A 16,767-nucleotide genomic window follows, 5' to 3' on the forward strand; every position below is an offset into this window, starting at 1 on the left:
TTCCTCCATTTTGAATCTCGTCTACCCTAGTTCACGTCGTTCTGAGATGTTACATAAAATTCGTAAAAGCATGTAAATCTTATTTTCTTAATCATATATAATCACTCCACGATTAACGCCATGTTTTTTGTTGTGGTTCAAATGCTATGTTTGTAAATTTCCTAAATAACGACGCTGAATATGACGTCACAATGTACTGTTTACATCAATTGCGTTATATTTCCCGCGTTCAATATATAGGCGGATCAAATGTCCAAAATTAGGATGCTTTGATACAGCTCCGTCCGCGTGCTAACTTCGGGTTGTTTTTTTGTCCTGTTTTGGATATAGATAATAATGCCAAAACTTCTTTGCTTCGCCCTCAAATACGGTAACGCCGTAAAACATATTAAGAATATCTTATCCATCTAAACAATATTATCAGCTTTATATCCAATGTTAATTATTTCTTTGCCTCGCTTTATTCTTCGCTATCCCGTGGAGATCCGGGTTAGAATGGGTCCTCAGTACCCCTTGCTTGTCGTAAGAGGCGACTGAATATGGCAGTCTTTCGGATGAGACCGCAAAGCGGAGCTCTCCCTATAGGTAACACGTATATACATGTTTAAAAGGAAAATATAGGAAAAAATGAAAAACTATACCATACCTATGGAACTTGAAAATTTTGGTACTAATGGCGTCGATTCGAATATTATCGCGTGGACATGTATTTCTCCATTTTGAATCTCGTCTACTCTAGTTCACGTCGTTCTGAGATGTTACATAAAATTCGTAAAAGCATGTAAATCTTATTTTCTTAATCATATATAATCACTCCACCATTAACGCCATGTTTGTTGTTGTGGTTCAAACGCTATGTTTGTAAATTTCCTAAATAACGACGCTGAATATGACGTCACAATGTACTGTTTACATCAATTGCGTTATATTTCCCGCGTTCAATATGTAGGCGGACCAAATATCCAAAATTAGGATGCTTTGATACAGTTCCGTCCTCGTGCTAACTTCGGGTTGTCTTTGTTCTGTTTTGGATATAGATACCAATGCCAAAATTTGTTTGGTTCGCCCTCAAACACGGTCACGCCGTAAAACATATTACCGAGCGAAGCTCGGACGGGCCGAAGGCCCGTCCGCGAAGCAAGGCTCTAAAGGTAACACGTATGTAAAAGAGAAAAGTCAAATTCAGCAAAAGTAAAAGAGATAATCTCTATATACGTTCACTGAAATTTTCGTGATCCATATGGGCGCCTCCATTTATTTTTTCATTATTTGCTTCAACAGTTATTCGTGTTTTATTTTGAATGCCAATAATATGTATACGGTGTGACCGTTGGATCGAGCGAAGCATGTACGTAACTCCGTTTCCCGAGTGGTAATCATAATTCCGTTAAGTACGGTAGATTATGATTCATTTAAAAATATATATTTTGAATGAAATTTCCTTGCGCTAAACACCCAGTAATTCATCTCACTAAAGGAGTTTATATGGGGACAGCAGTTTTACATGATCCGCCTATTCATTGAACGCGGGAAATAAAACGCAAGGCGACGTCAACTGTGCATTGTGACGTCACATTTAGCCTCGACTTTTTTCTCTTTTTCAAAGCAAACAATTATAAACAACACTAATACATTCCGTATGCAATGAAAAAGGCCGTTAAAATTAAACAAAATTAACCAATAAATTCAAAATGGTAAAAAAGTAACCGTAATTTTATCGTATATTCTTATTCAAAGAAACTCATTAACTCGTTCATCTATTTAGTCGTATTACGGTTTTATAGAGGGCGAAGCCCTCTCACGGCCCGAAGGGCCGTGAGAGCGGAGCTCTCCCTATAGGTAACACGTATATACATGTTTAAAAGGAAAATATAGGAAAACAATGAAAAATTAAACCATACCTATGGAACTTGAAAAGTTTGGTACTAATGGCGTCGATTCGAATACTATCGCGTGGACATGTATTTCTCCATTTTGAATCTCGTCTACCCTAGTTCACGTCGTTCTGAGATGTTACAAAAATTCGTAAAAGCATGTAAATCTTATTTTCTTAATCATATATAATCACTCCACCATTAACGCCATGTTTGTTGTTGTGGTTCAGACGCTATTTTTGTAAATTTGCTAAAATACGACGCTGAATATGACGTCACAATGTACTGTTTACATCAATTGCGTTATATTTCCCGCGTTCAATATATAGGCGGATCAAATATCCAAAATTAGGATGCTTTGATACAGTTCCGTCCTCGTGCTAACTTCGGATTGTTTTTGTTCTGTTTTGGATATAGATACTAATGCCAAAACTTGTTTGCTTCGCCCTCAAACACGGTCACGCCGTAAAACATATTATGTATTTATTTGCTAAAACCTGTTACAATGATAATTGTACTATTCACTTTGAACAAACTGAGTGTTTGAATTACGAATTGCACGTCAGAGTCTTCTATTATCGGTATTCAAAATAAAACACGAATAACTGTTGAAGCAGGTAATGAAAAAATAAATGGCGGCGCCCATATGGATCACGAAAATTTCAGAGAACGTATATAGAGATTATCTCTTTTTCTTTTGCTGATTTTGACTTTTTTCTTTTACATACGTGTTACCTTTAGAGCCTTGCTTCGCGGACGGGCCTTCGGCCCGTCCGAGCTTCGCTCGGTAATATAAGACTCTGACGTGCACTTCGTAATTTAAACACACAATTTGTTCAAAATGAATAGTATAATAATCATTATTACAGGTTTTAGCAAATAATTACATATAACACCATAATACGACTAAATAGATGAACGAGTTCATGAGTTTCTTTGAATAAGAATATACGATAAAATTACGTTTAATTTTTTACCATTTTGAATTTATTGGCTAATTTTGTTTAGTTTTATAACGGCCTTTTTCATTGCATACGGAATGTATTATTGTTGTTTATAATTGTTTGCTTTGAAAAAGAGAAAAAAGTCGAGGCTAAATGTGACGTCACAATGCACAGTTGACGTCGCCTTGCGTTTTATTTCCCGCGTTCAATGAATAGGCGGATCCTGTAAAACTGTTCTCCCCATATAAACCCCTTGAATATTGAGATCTTACTGGGTTTTTAGCGCAAGAAAAATTTCATTAAAAATATTTATTTTTTTTTCAATGAATCATAATCTACCGTACTTGACGGAATTATGATTACCACTTGGGACACTCCAATGACTATTACATCCTTCGCTCGGTCCAACGGTCACACCGTATACATATTAGCGAGCGAAGCTCGCGTCGCGAAGCGACGCGACGAGCTCGCTCCAATAATTACACATATGAGTCACGTGATTTGCTCTTCATCAGCTGAAAAAAGATGAGTATTACCCATAATGCTTCCGGAAAAATGTCGCCGTCACTGCGGTATACTTCATTGACAAATCCGTAATTAAAATAATTAGATTGTTTAGAAAGTACCATATATGTTTTTAAATTTCAGACAAGCTTTCTCGTAGCTTCAAACGTTTTGTTTTTGCTTGGTTTGAGAGAAGGAGAAAAACATTGCAGCTAATATGACGTCACAATGTAACTGTTTACATCCACCGCGTTATATTTCCCACGTTAAATGAAGAGGCGTGTTGCAAGAACTAATGGGCTTCGCTCACCTCAACGGTCACACCGTACAACATATTAGCGAGCGAAGCTCGAGTCCCGAAGAGAAGTGACGAACTCGCTCCAATGATTACACAATTGAGTCACGTGGTTTGCTCTTCATCAGCTGAAAAATGATGGGGACTACCCATAATGCCTCCGGAAAAATGTCGCCGTCTCTGCGGTATACTTCATTGACAACCCTGTAGATAAAACAAATAAATAGTTTGGAAAGTACCACAAATGATTTTAAATTCCAAAACAAGCTTTCCCATACCTTCGTACGTTTTGTTGTGGATCGGAGTTAATGATGACGTCACAATTCACTGTTTACATCAACCGCGTTATATTTCCCGCGTTAAATGGAATGCTTAAAGTCGTGTTGTAAGATGTCATGGGTCTTCGCTCGTCTCAACGGTCAAACCGTATACATATTAGAAGCCAGAGCCCTCTCACGTCCGGAAGGACAGTGTTAGCGAAGCTCTCACTATACATGTAGGTAGCACGTATGTACATGTTTAAAAGGAAAATATAGAAAACTAATGAAAAATCAAACTATACCTATGGCAAACTCCCCGTCGAGGCCTCATTACGTCACCTACGAATTCTGACGGAAGTTTGATACCTATGGAACTTAGAATGATTGGTCCAAATGGCGTCGATTCGAATACAACCGCGTGGATATGTATTTCTCCTATTTGAATCTAGTGTACCTAAGTTTATGTCGTTCTGAGATGTTACATAAAATCATATTTTCTTAATCATATATATGTAGACCTAATCAATCCTCGATTTACGCAATTGTACCATGTCTCCTTTGTATATTGTGACTTTGCTAATACCGACGCCTCCGTGGCCGACTTGTTTTGAACATATTTTATTGATGAAATCAAAAGGATTGGGAACAAGTTCTGACAACTTACAAGTCCCTCTCCTAAAATATTACAATATGTCATGCAAGGTAATAATTAACAGGTATAATGTACAATGATTAAACAAATCCGACTGTTTAGAGCATCGCTCTCAAAATCACGCGGCCTTTTATCTCTGTCGGCGCGGGTTCGAATTCCGCTCGCGCTGGTAAGTGAGAAAGTTTACAAGTTCACTTTCGGAAGGTCGGTGGTCTCTTCCCAGGTACATTGTATCTGCGTTCTCTCTTCCACCACAGATAGCTGAAAAATTGTTGAGTGTGGCGGAAAACATCAATCAATCAACCGACGCTGAATATGGCGTTACAATGCACATCAATTGCAATATGTTTCCCGCGTTCAATGAATAGGCGGATCACAGTACTTTTCGCTTCGCCGTTAAAAACGGTCACGTCGTAAAACATATTATGCCTCGTTAACACGAAGAATTTGATTCGCATTAAACGTAAGTTAATGAAAATTAAATCTGAACCGCGTTCACACGGATATTTTAATGCGTATTAGTTTACTTCGAATTAAAATTTAAGTCGCGATTTAATGCGAATTAAATTTACTTCGCATTAGCTTCGTGTGAACGCAAATCGAAGCTAATTTGCATTAAATATACACGCATGCGTAATGGCAAATTTGGGTCACATGCATCATACCCGTGGTCAGCTATACATGTATATATTAATGTTAGATTTGTGCGAAAAACTAATCAAAATGATAATAATCACTAAAAACATGTACAAACACAGTGATTTTTTAAGGCCCATTTTGGGCCCGAATTTCGGCCCTTTCCCCTCCTAAAAATTGCCAATTTTTTCCCAATTTAGCTTGTATTTTTCCCAATAATAAAATTATGAAAGTAAAACGTATTTGAAAAAAAAAATAAACATTCGATGTGAATTATATACATAAGATTTAACAAAGATTATGGGAATGATGATTTGGATAGAATAGTTGAACATTCTAGAAGGTTAAAGAAAATTAGATGTGTAAAATAAAGATAATATAATGTTTGATGTGATTTTAAAACGTATTAATGATAAAATTGATTTTTCCCAGTTTGACTGAAATGTTGACAATTTTTCCCAATTCGAAAGCCACAGGACCCTTGTAAAAAAAAATGTAGAAAAATCACTGAAACAGCATGTCATTAGATAATGTCATACGTAAATCTGTGCTAAATTTACATAGACATAATGAGCAATACATATGGAAGGAATTACTTTTAAATAAGACAAAAAGTGTTTTACATTAGTGATATTATGATTTTCTTTTTTACATTTTTTAAAACAAATATGCCGCTCATTGTTAAAGGCTTTTTATACCATATGACGTCATAGTAGACTTATAATACGTATTACGTCACAAAAATATTCAGTGGAATGGTGAAAGAGACGTTCCGATATTTTTTTTAAACTGGGCTCATGAAGAAGCAATATTTTGTCTAGAATGAATGTTGGTCGTCAGAGGAAATAACAAGTTATTTCTTGGGAACATATAAAAACAAACACGACAAAACTCCTTGTGTGTAGATCAGTTACATAGGCCTAGTGTTTTGAACAATAAATTCTGTATCTACCCAATATTCGTTAAAATATAGATCTATAAAAATAATAATATAGTCAATCCTTTAATTCATTTCCCGCACCCGTTAATTTAGAGATGCATACGAATTTAATGCGCATTAGTTTACTTCGCATTAAATATTACCGCCGTGTGAACGCTATTTAATTCGAATTAATTTAATGCGGATTATTTTACTTCGCATCAAATTTAATGCGAAGTAAAATTTAATGCGCATCCGTGTGAACGAGGCACAAGAGAGCCGGCTCGTACTGACTGTAGCGGGCAAAATAATCCGAGGTAAATCTGGACAAACTCCCCGTCGATGCCTCATTACGTCACCTACGTTAGCAAAGGAACTCTGGCGGAAGTCTGGGTCAACATTCCGTCAGTATGTTCCTAATTGAATTCTTGCGCGGTTCAATCAATTTCAATTTACTGTTTATGAAATAATATTGAAAATCTTCACATCTTTTAGTGTTGAAATTAGATTATAAGGGGTTTTATTTTTATCTTTTTTATACAATATAAATTGGTTTGGGACAGTTTACGCTTTTTATAAATCGCTTTGCATACCTTTCCTCAGAATCTTAATTACTCGATCTGGTCTTGATTGTATAAAGACACTTCGGCTTGAAGAATTCCTTTACCTCAAATCAATTGAGAATTCCTTAAACTTAAATCAATTGAGAATTTTTAACCTCAAATCAATTGAGAATTCCTTAACTTGGAGAGGTAGAAAAAACGACTTGTATAAAACGTCCTCTTGTGAATTACATTCCGTGGGGATCTGGGTTGGAATAGTCCTCAGTACCCCTTGCTTGTCGTAAGAGGCGACTAAATGGGGCGGTCCTTCAGATGAGACTGCAAACACCGAGGCCTCGTGTCAAAGATCCCTCCCTGCTCAATGGCCATAAGCGCTGAGCATAGGCCTAGATTTAGCAGCCCTTCACCGGCAATGATGATCTCCATATGAGTGAAAGATTCTCGAGAGGGAGGTTATTTTGATATTAAATAGTATACAATCAATCAATCTTGTGAGATACATGTACTAATTACATGGGTATATGTACATCTCAAAAAGCTTCCAGAAGGTAGAAACTGACCATTCAGAACGACTTAAGGGGCTAATCGGGTGGGAAATGACATAAGTAAGATAAATTATAGGTTCTGTTTAAAAAATAATTTCATTTTAGAAGAGGGAAGGGGGTATGTACAGAAGATATATACAGGCTATCCACACTTCAGGTGCCTGTGGTCCCAATGACAGACTTAGAAGAGCCAGGACCCCCCTTCCTTTTTCGACACAAATTGTGAGTAAAACTCCAGATTTGGCACCCAAAATCGCTGGGTACTTTGGCTAATATTTGACTTTCATATCCCCCCTTCGGAAATCCACTGAGTCCTGCGTGCGTTTCTTCTAGCTCTTTGTTTTCTAACGGTCATACTAATCCCAAAGTAAATTTTAGCTCACGTATGAGTTTTATTTAATTCCATTTTTACCTCTTTTCTCGCATGCAGAATCTGCCAAAATTTTGGATCTGTCCACTACACTTTCTCTCACTAGACGAAATGCTGCACTGTTTACTGTCTATGCGCATGCGTTTGAAGAACGAAAGGAGGAGACTCGATATTTTTTGTACAGGCCAACAAAATGTATTAATTTTTACGTTAAAACGGGAATTTTCAACTTTAGATAAGTGTTATTCTCACAAAGTTCATACATTCAACTATGCAACAAAAATTGAGAAAGCGCTGGAAAAGTTTACTTTATTTGAGTTTTTTCATCAATAAATTGCGTTTCAGCCTCAAAATAACAGGTTTTCCTTCAATATTTGTTTCTAAACTTGTTATATCTGTTAAATGATACATTAATGTTTCCAAATTTGACACAAATCAAATAACGTGAATTTTAATCGAAATTTCCACTTCCTGGCGATTTTTATTCAAAAAATGATGTTTATCCCCAAAATAACAGCTTTACCCTCAATATATTTTTCTAAACTTTTTTCATGTGTTTTGGAACATAAATTGAATTCCAAAAATGAAAAGAAACCTTTTGTTGCAACCATTACTTCCCCTTTCGAATCCACTTGACTATTACCGCATTGGTGCAGTTAATTTTTTATCGTTTCAGAGCCAGAATTCCACGTGAATAATAAACCTTTTTTTTTCCAAGTACTGCAAACATAATGGTTACCATGATGGTAGACATTTCACACATACGTTTGCGACTATAAATTCAGTGTACTCGTCGCGCTTTAGTCTGAACCTACAGGATGCTAGGGGCAACCGCACACATTAAGCCTACTACGATTTACTACTGTGACGTCATACAAATTCTACGTCACAATGGAATAAAACTATTAACGCTCTCGATTGCTTATAAATGCTAACAGCACCTATATTCTAAGTGTTAGCGGACCGAATTCACAAAAGTAAGTTATTTATTGAATGTCTAATATTTGTTTTTTAAATTTTATATTTAGGATGATCATTTTATTGTTTAAAAATACATAAGCATGTACCCAGTCAAGATGTATGGATCTTTGGTTAAAAAATTTTCACACGTTTTAATAGTCTTTATGCGTGTGGTGAAAATAATGAAAAATGCGATATTTGAAAACATCGATCTCTTTTATTTGCCTGTAATAATTATTTACATTATTTACCGGACCTAATTACCGGACCTAATATGATTTATATGTTGACATCTGTTTAAGTAAGTAAGTAAATTTTATTTAAAGTCGGCACTGTGTACAAGTAACAACAAATAACATGAGCTCTACAGAGCTCTTAAACCGACTATCACAGACAAAATAAAATACAAATATCACATAGTAAGCATGCAAAAAACACATATATACATATTTGCTTACTAGATAGATCTATAAATTCATGGAATGTGAATTCATCGTAATCACTATAAGTATTTTGTATTTGGGAGATGCTATTATTGATATTTTTCTTATATCAAATAGATACTGTGTTGATATGTATTTTCATAGATTAGAACTGATAATAATAAATGGGGGGGGGGGGGGGGGGGGGGGGGGGGGGGGGGGGAGAATTAGATAAATCAAAATAGGAAAAACGTAAAATGATAATGATAAAGAACTGATATTTAAGAAATCAAGGAGGGTTGGATTGTTCTCTGCATAATGTATACTTTATTTCTCCACATGTGCAGAAATGTCGGAAACCCTATATATCAAGTATTGTATCCGCACAAATCACACGTCTGTATTATACTTCCGTGTACATGTACCACGCGCAAATTGTCTTAACTACATGTACGACACACTGCATTACTTCATTTTTTAAAAAGTCTTTATCTATATGGTTTTTTTATTTAGGGTTTTCATCCCTTGTCCCTTTTTGGGCGGAAAGGCTAAACTTACCACCACCGCCATCCCCACCTCCACCCCCTAGACATTTTCTGGATTCACCACTGACGATTATATGTGGCTGTGATCTATTTGCAGTAAATAATGCCTCATCTTCGAGCACAAGCAAGAAATGACATCAGAAGTTGTCAGAAACGCACAACGATGTTCCACTCTGACATGCCAAAGTTAAACAGCTATAAAGCTCCTGCCATGCTATCTTCTCCTAATCTTTACACATCAGGGGCGGATCAGAGTTTCCATATCGATGGACATCGCATCAAGATTGCTACATCTGCTTCACCAGGGGTAAGCAAAGATTACTCACTCAGTGTGCATTCAGTCACACACCCACACACCCAATAAATAAGCCACTTCATTATAATTATGTTATACATTTTATTTTACTTAATTAGTCATGCCTTATGGATTTTAAAGATCGGATATTTACATATAAATATTTCTTTTGCAGTCGGCAGATTTCTTCAAAGGACCACGTTTAGGTCGCGAAAAGTGCGACCCACGAATGCTTGATCACAAATTTCTCAAAATGCACACTAGTCCATCATATGCACAGAGAGATGATTGCGCACCATACATGCACAGGAAAAGCGTCCCAGCAGCAAGAACATTGTCAAGCATTTCGTCGTCTCAATCACCCTCGAAAACCAACATACCTGGTACAGCATGTTCTAATATAAATTCAAAATGCAAATCAAGTTTAAGAAATGAAAAATACTCTTATTTGTATTTATTCTTTCTTCTTTACCTTGAGATTTTTTGTTTTTTCTTTACAGTACTTGACATAAAGTCGGTGACTGCATTGAGACCTTCCACTACCAGACACTCTTCTCAGTTAGCAATTCAAAAGAAAACATCTGTTGCACCACTGTATGTGTCCAAGTCAGGTAAAGCAGACGACAACACCTTGCCGCCATTGTTAATAAATTCAGTTCACGACAAGAAGGACAACAAACTTCCACTTTACATTATACCAAACAGTGATGTATCAGAATATACTACACCCAGAAACTTAAAGGAATTGGAAGCCGCCATGGAATCTCCTCTATCGTTTGCTGAAGCTGTTGACTTTGAACATATTGAAAATTTCTTTTTGAAAGATATTGAAACGAGGATAGATCCCACAGGAGTGGCATCACAAACACCACCAGGAAATTTACCTACTCTGAGAAATGATGACGTGCGTGGAGAGGTGGTTTCCAATAGTAGCACAACTCGTCTGTCAATTGCAGAAAATGTAGACTATAAAGATAGTAAAAGACACATCACTAGAGGCAGTTTGGACACTGAAATGATTAAGGTAGCCCCAGCAGTAACATCAGTAACAAACCAGCGTTCATCGCCGAGAAGCAGTCATGCGACCATGACAACTTTACCGCCTATTAGAGGGTCAACTTCAATGAAAGATGGTGTTCCTCCAGATGTGGTTTCCTCCATTAGCTCCAAATATGATCCAACCCAACTACATGTACCAGAGTTGTCATCCAGGTAAATCGTTTTCTCAGCTAATGATTATGTATTACAAATGCATTGGTTTTATATATTTAGCTTTCTTTTTCCAAAAACATTTTGGTAAAAACTTTTTGGGTATACATTTCAGAAAAGATGCCCGCCATGTAAAACAGAACGGTGTTGACTCTCTTCAGGGTACTAGTACATCTATTAAAAACAAGGAGAAGGAGGGATGTGCCCACCCAAAGGTGCTTCACCCCCTTCAAGTTTTCCGAGGTAATTCATGACAGTTCACTCTCCGGTCTAATTAAATGCTTGTTGCCTCTGTGAAAAGCAAAAAGTGTGAAATAATTATTATCTTGCGAGCTAGTGCATTTTACATGTAGTATTTTCCATTCTTCACTAGATTCTTTTCTCCATTTTTCTTTCAGAATTCAATATACCAAAAGAAATGTACGACATCTGCTTCCAACCAAATACCGATAAAAGATACGACCGCTGGAAAAGAACAGAAAGGAACGACAAAAGACGAAGGACGTCGATGTCGTCAAACCATTCTTTTGACGAGGAAGACCAAGAATCGATTACAGCATTTCACAATTTAATTCTCTGCAAACAACAGAAGACGGTTGAAGATGCGGTATCTAGGATGAGGATATTCTCCAACAGTGGCACTGATAGCTGTAAATCTAAACCTAGTACAGAATCGCCCCAAACTCGACACCGTAAGAAAGTGGGGTCTTCGTCCACTGCCTCCGAAGTTAAGCCAATTAGGCGTGAAGTCTACGAACATCCTCGTGTCAGTTTAGAAGGTAGTTACTTATCTTCTCATAATACATTAATTCTATATACAATACAGTAAAACATGGTTATAACGAACAAGCTTTTAACGAATTCACGCTTTTTGGGAAGTGCAATTTATTTTCCTAGGAGAGGAAAATAATGAAACTTTTGACATAACGAAATTTGGTTATGATGAATTGTTTTCTGCTGGTCAGGGAGATTTGCTATAACCGTGTTTTACTGTATATGGAAGTAGTCAAATGACAACTCACTAATTATATTCATACCCATTTAGATACAGGTGCATTGTGTGCTAAATCTAATCCATATAAGGATAGCACAATTTTACCAACCTTGCACAAAACTCGCCACAAGGTGACAATAGACAAGCACAATACACATGTCCTTCCGATTTCGCCGGAGAAATTGGACCACAACGTGATAACACTGGAGAAGCGCAATATCCTGATTTCCCCGGAGAAATTGAAATTGTATGGATCGCATCCAGTTCCTTCTAACGAAAGACCAGAATCCCTTCATAATCCCCATGCAATCAAAAGGTATCCACCACAAACTTTTACAAAATTTGAAACCGTACGTCCGTTATTCCAAAATTTCACGCCTCGGTTATTACAATGCTTCTTTTAACATTTACAACAGCCTTCCTACTATTTCAATGGCCAGAGATACCTCGGTAACAATGAGTTGGTCCACTGGAGACAAGTCCACGCCCGCGATGATGGGGTCCGATTCCAAGAAAGGGAATTTCGTTAGTCAACACACACGGAAAACCAGAGAAAATGCGACACTGAAATCAAAGCCTGGAAGGATTATGGAATCTGGATCATGTAAGTTTGCAATCCATGTAATTCTAAGACAGTGACTAATTAAGACAACAATCTAATCAAAAGCATCTGTTTGGGAACGGAACCGGAACGGATTTTAATCAAATTGCGGAGTCAAAATCTGGAGAATATATTGAACCTAATTCACGTTTGTAAACACAATACAATATCAAGGTAGTATTTTCTGTTTCTTTTACATCCCATTTGAAAATATTCAATCACATAGACACGTGACCATCTCTAAGTGAGGTGCTATAAATGTAAACCTATTCATGGTGCTCAGGACTGTAGCAGTGAGGGTTCTATATCATGTCAACTCCTACCGCAACACGGAACCTTCGTTTTAAAATCATCCAAAAGACTCGTGACTTTCACTTCTAATGCCAAACACTTGGGAAAGGAACAGCTACTATCTATGTTAAACGTGTTAGAGTTTAAGAGGCGGCGCCGGGATCAAACCCGGGCCGGCCCCTTTGTTGTGAAGGCCAGGTAGTATCCAAGTCCAAGAAATGATTGAACTAGGTTCATATAGGCCTGTAGTAACAGTATCGCGCTTTGTCTGGAATATATATTTAACTACATGTTAGCAAATAAGAAATATGGTGTGCAGCGTTTCATTCTTTATGATTTATTAGAAAACTCTTTGTTTTAAATCAAATGATGCCCTGAATGCAAATCACATATTTATATATACCATTCAACAGCATAGATAAATCTGAGTTATATTTTAATAGATATGGACAACTACCAAGCCTCGAGTCCAAAGTCCAAAGCCCAGGCTTCACCGGCTGTTGGTCCTCTGACCCCCGGGATGTACAACCCAGGTGTCACTTCTGCCTTCACATTCTCTATGTTTGAGTTACCCAGAGAACATAAAGACAAGAATGACACAATGAAGAAGAAGGCATCTGTAACCAAGAAAAACCCCAAGAAGTCTAAATATTAAAGTTTTTATCAAATATTTCATCTTGCAATGTAGGAACTTTATGTTCTTTGAAATTCTGTATCTTACTAAAATTCTGTACACAAATTAGAATAGGCCTATAAATACAATTCTCAAGAAAATAAAAGTGATACAATAACACGAATTCTTTTCCCCCTCAATACATACAGAGATCTGAATATAAAAGTGAAATAGTGAAAACAACGATCATTGATCAATCTCATAAATCCTATAGAGAATACAAAATTCAGAGTAGGGCAAACACGGATCCCTAGATGTGCGTTCAGGTCAAGTAGAGATTACTGTACAGAATTAAATGGATTATACGCCAAATTAAAGGTGCAATGGTTTTAAGCTGAATTAGTAGAAAACAAGTGATGACTGGATTTATGCTGCAACGCGTTCGAGGAGACGTTGACCACTGGTTGTGTCGTTGGAACGGTGGAATGCGACTCGGCTCCATTTCAATATAAAGGAAAAAGCTCAACACCTTTTCCATCGAAATTGCCCTCGTTGACTGAGCCCCATTTGGGTAGTCATAGCAGAAAGTTGATTGGTGTCATGTGTCGCATACACCATCAAGTCATTATCGCAATTCACCTTTGAATTAGAACGCTTTACCCGATATAGTATTGCGTTGTGTGACGACACAATTGAATGAGACGATTGAACAATTTGAATGACATGTTTGATGTAATACATCAAGAGTTTTCATTGGCCGATTACAGCCCGCCCACTTTCTTGAGCGGATTCAGTGTAGCTGGAGAACTGTACATAGCTCTCTGAAAAGATCCACCTCTTATAAAAACCTTTGATTTACGGGTCACAAAAAGCTGCGGACGGTTGAGGCCTGAAATCGGTGTATTCTTGTGTTGCTGTCTCATAAACTCAATATAAAAAAATCTTAACATATTTTCCTACTATATACTTGCGTCCAAACATACCTTCAAATATTCATTAAAGCCACACACCACCCGAAAACTCGCAGCTTCAAATGATTTCGTTTGTTGACGTAGCCATGTTAGGTAGCCGGTCAATTCGAACTCTTGCTATTGGTATCTATTCATAAAATCGGTTGTAAGTTATGTATTCGCTCTTCATTTATTATCAACACGAATAATTAATAAAAATTAAAACATTTTTGTACCAGTTTTTGTAAAGGTAAAATAAGCTGTAGATGAACGAATATGCTACATAAGGACATTAGATGGAGACCGGCCGGCGCGGCCGCTCATGACTAATGAAAGCCGCACTGCCGTGAGTTTAGCTATTTGAATAATTATCATTTAATAGGATTGGGGTGGTATATTATTTAAACAATTTAGCTAAAATATTTGTGGGGTATTAGTACACATCTAGACGCTATTGTGCCAATATGGAAATGAACCGGGATTCGAATTGACTGGCTACCTAACATGGCTACGTCTACGAACGAAATCATCAAAAGCTGTGATCGAGTCTTTGGGTCGTATGGGGCTTTAATAAATATTTGAAGGTAAGTTTGGACACAAGTATAGTAGGAAAATATGTTAGGAATTTTTTTTATATTACATTTATGAGACAACAACACAAGAATACAACTTTTTCTCTTTCTTCCTTTGAAGTTTTTTTTTTTTATCTAGCATCTGGCCGTCATGTTTTCAAATGCTGACTACTCCCGTATAAGGGAATTTGGGCGGACTTATACATATGGACCAATGAGAGTTTCTGTTGCATTTCGCAATTGTATTACAAACAGATTCAATTGTGTCGTCACACAACGCAATACTATATCGGCCAAAGTGTTCTAATTCAAAGGTGAATTGCGATAAGCCTTTCCTGTAGAAAGTGATACATAGTATTCACAGATGTCAAGTTATTTTTGGTCTCAGCCAAACTAGACGTCAGGTTGGACACCTCTGTTTGAAGATCGCTAGTCCCCGCAAAGTGCATAGCACTAACCAGGGCTTTAATGTCAGACATGTTTTGATACAAACGGGAATTTTCCTTCTTCAAGTCACCATTTTCTTTTTTAAGGATTTATAACTCCTATAAGGAATACAAAATGAAGAGTCGGGCAAACATGGACCCCTGAACATACTAGACGTGTGATTAGGTGCCTAGGAGGAGTAAGCATCCCCCTGTCGACCGGTTACACCCGCCGTTTGGGCTATATCTTGATCAGGTAAACGGAGTTATTCGTAGTCAAAATCAGTGTGCCGAGAATGGTCTAACAACACGTCAGACAGCATTTGACCCAAACTAGATTTATTGGCAAACTAGATCGTTATAACGACGTTAGAATTTGCGAAGTGCTTACTTTAAACGAGACTGTTGAAATCCCTGTACATGTACCATCAACTTGTTTGTCAATAGCTTGCCTCGATTTAAAAACTGACCATACGAAGAAGCTCTTGCGAATCGAATCAGTTGAGAGATATAAACAGCATATGCAGGTGATAATGGGATATTGATACATAAATATTGGAAGTTGACGATGGAGAAGCTGATATCATCCTGTTTGTCATAAACTGAAACAAAGTTTGAAGGTATTCACTATACTTTCAATAAAATATCTAAGTATGAAGCAGAAGTGGACGACTCTGTATTGTCTTTTACTTCGAGCTCATAGGGATATGTCGAATTGACATATGAATGAAAGTTATTATTGTCAATAGATAAAAGGTCGTCGTTATATCTAAATGTCAAATTGAAGTCCACAGCAAGGGGTTTTTTCTTCTCAAGTAGAAGTTTCGGAATAAATTCTGCTTCATATGAATAAAAACAGGTCAGCTAACAAAGGAGCACAATTCATGTCAATTGGATTTCAAACAGACCAAAAACCATGCACGAAGATAATGTCAATGAGGAACTCTAGCATAATTTTTATTTCAAGTTCAGAGTACTTGTGCGTGGAATCAAAGTGGTGTTTAAAAAAGTAATATCTTGGCTGACTGATCACTAGATATGAATATTTCCGTTTTCCATTTTTGTTGAAGAAGCAACTGTCGTGTAAAATGTTGAAAAGTCATAGGTTTTGATGGTGTTGATCTGAGAAAAGTTTTGCGATTTCAAATTAACTAAAAGTTCTTTTTAAAAAATTTAGAATCCACATTTGATTTACACCACTTCTGGCATATGTAGTCGCACAGTAAGTTTGAAATTTTTCCTTCACAGCTGTTAATGTTTTCGTGAGGAGCAAAGATAGGGGCTTGGTAGAGCACTTACTGGATCCAGTGATGTATAGATTTTGTTTC

The sequence above is a fragment of the Ostrea edulis genome, chromosome 7 (assembly GCF_947568905.1).
Source record: "Ostrea edulis chromosome 7, xbOstEdul1.1, whole genome shotgun sequence".
NCBI lineage: Eukaryota > Metazoa > Mollusca > Bivalvia > Ostreida > Ostreidae > Ostrea > Ostrea edulis.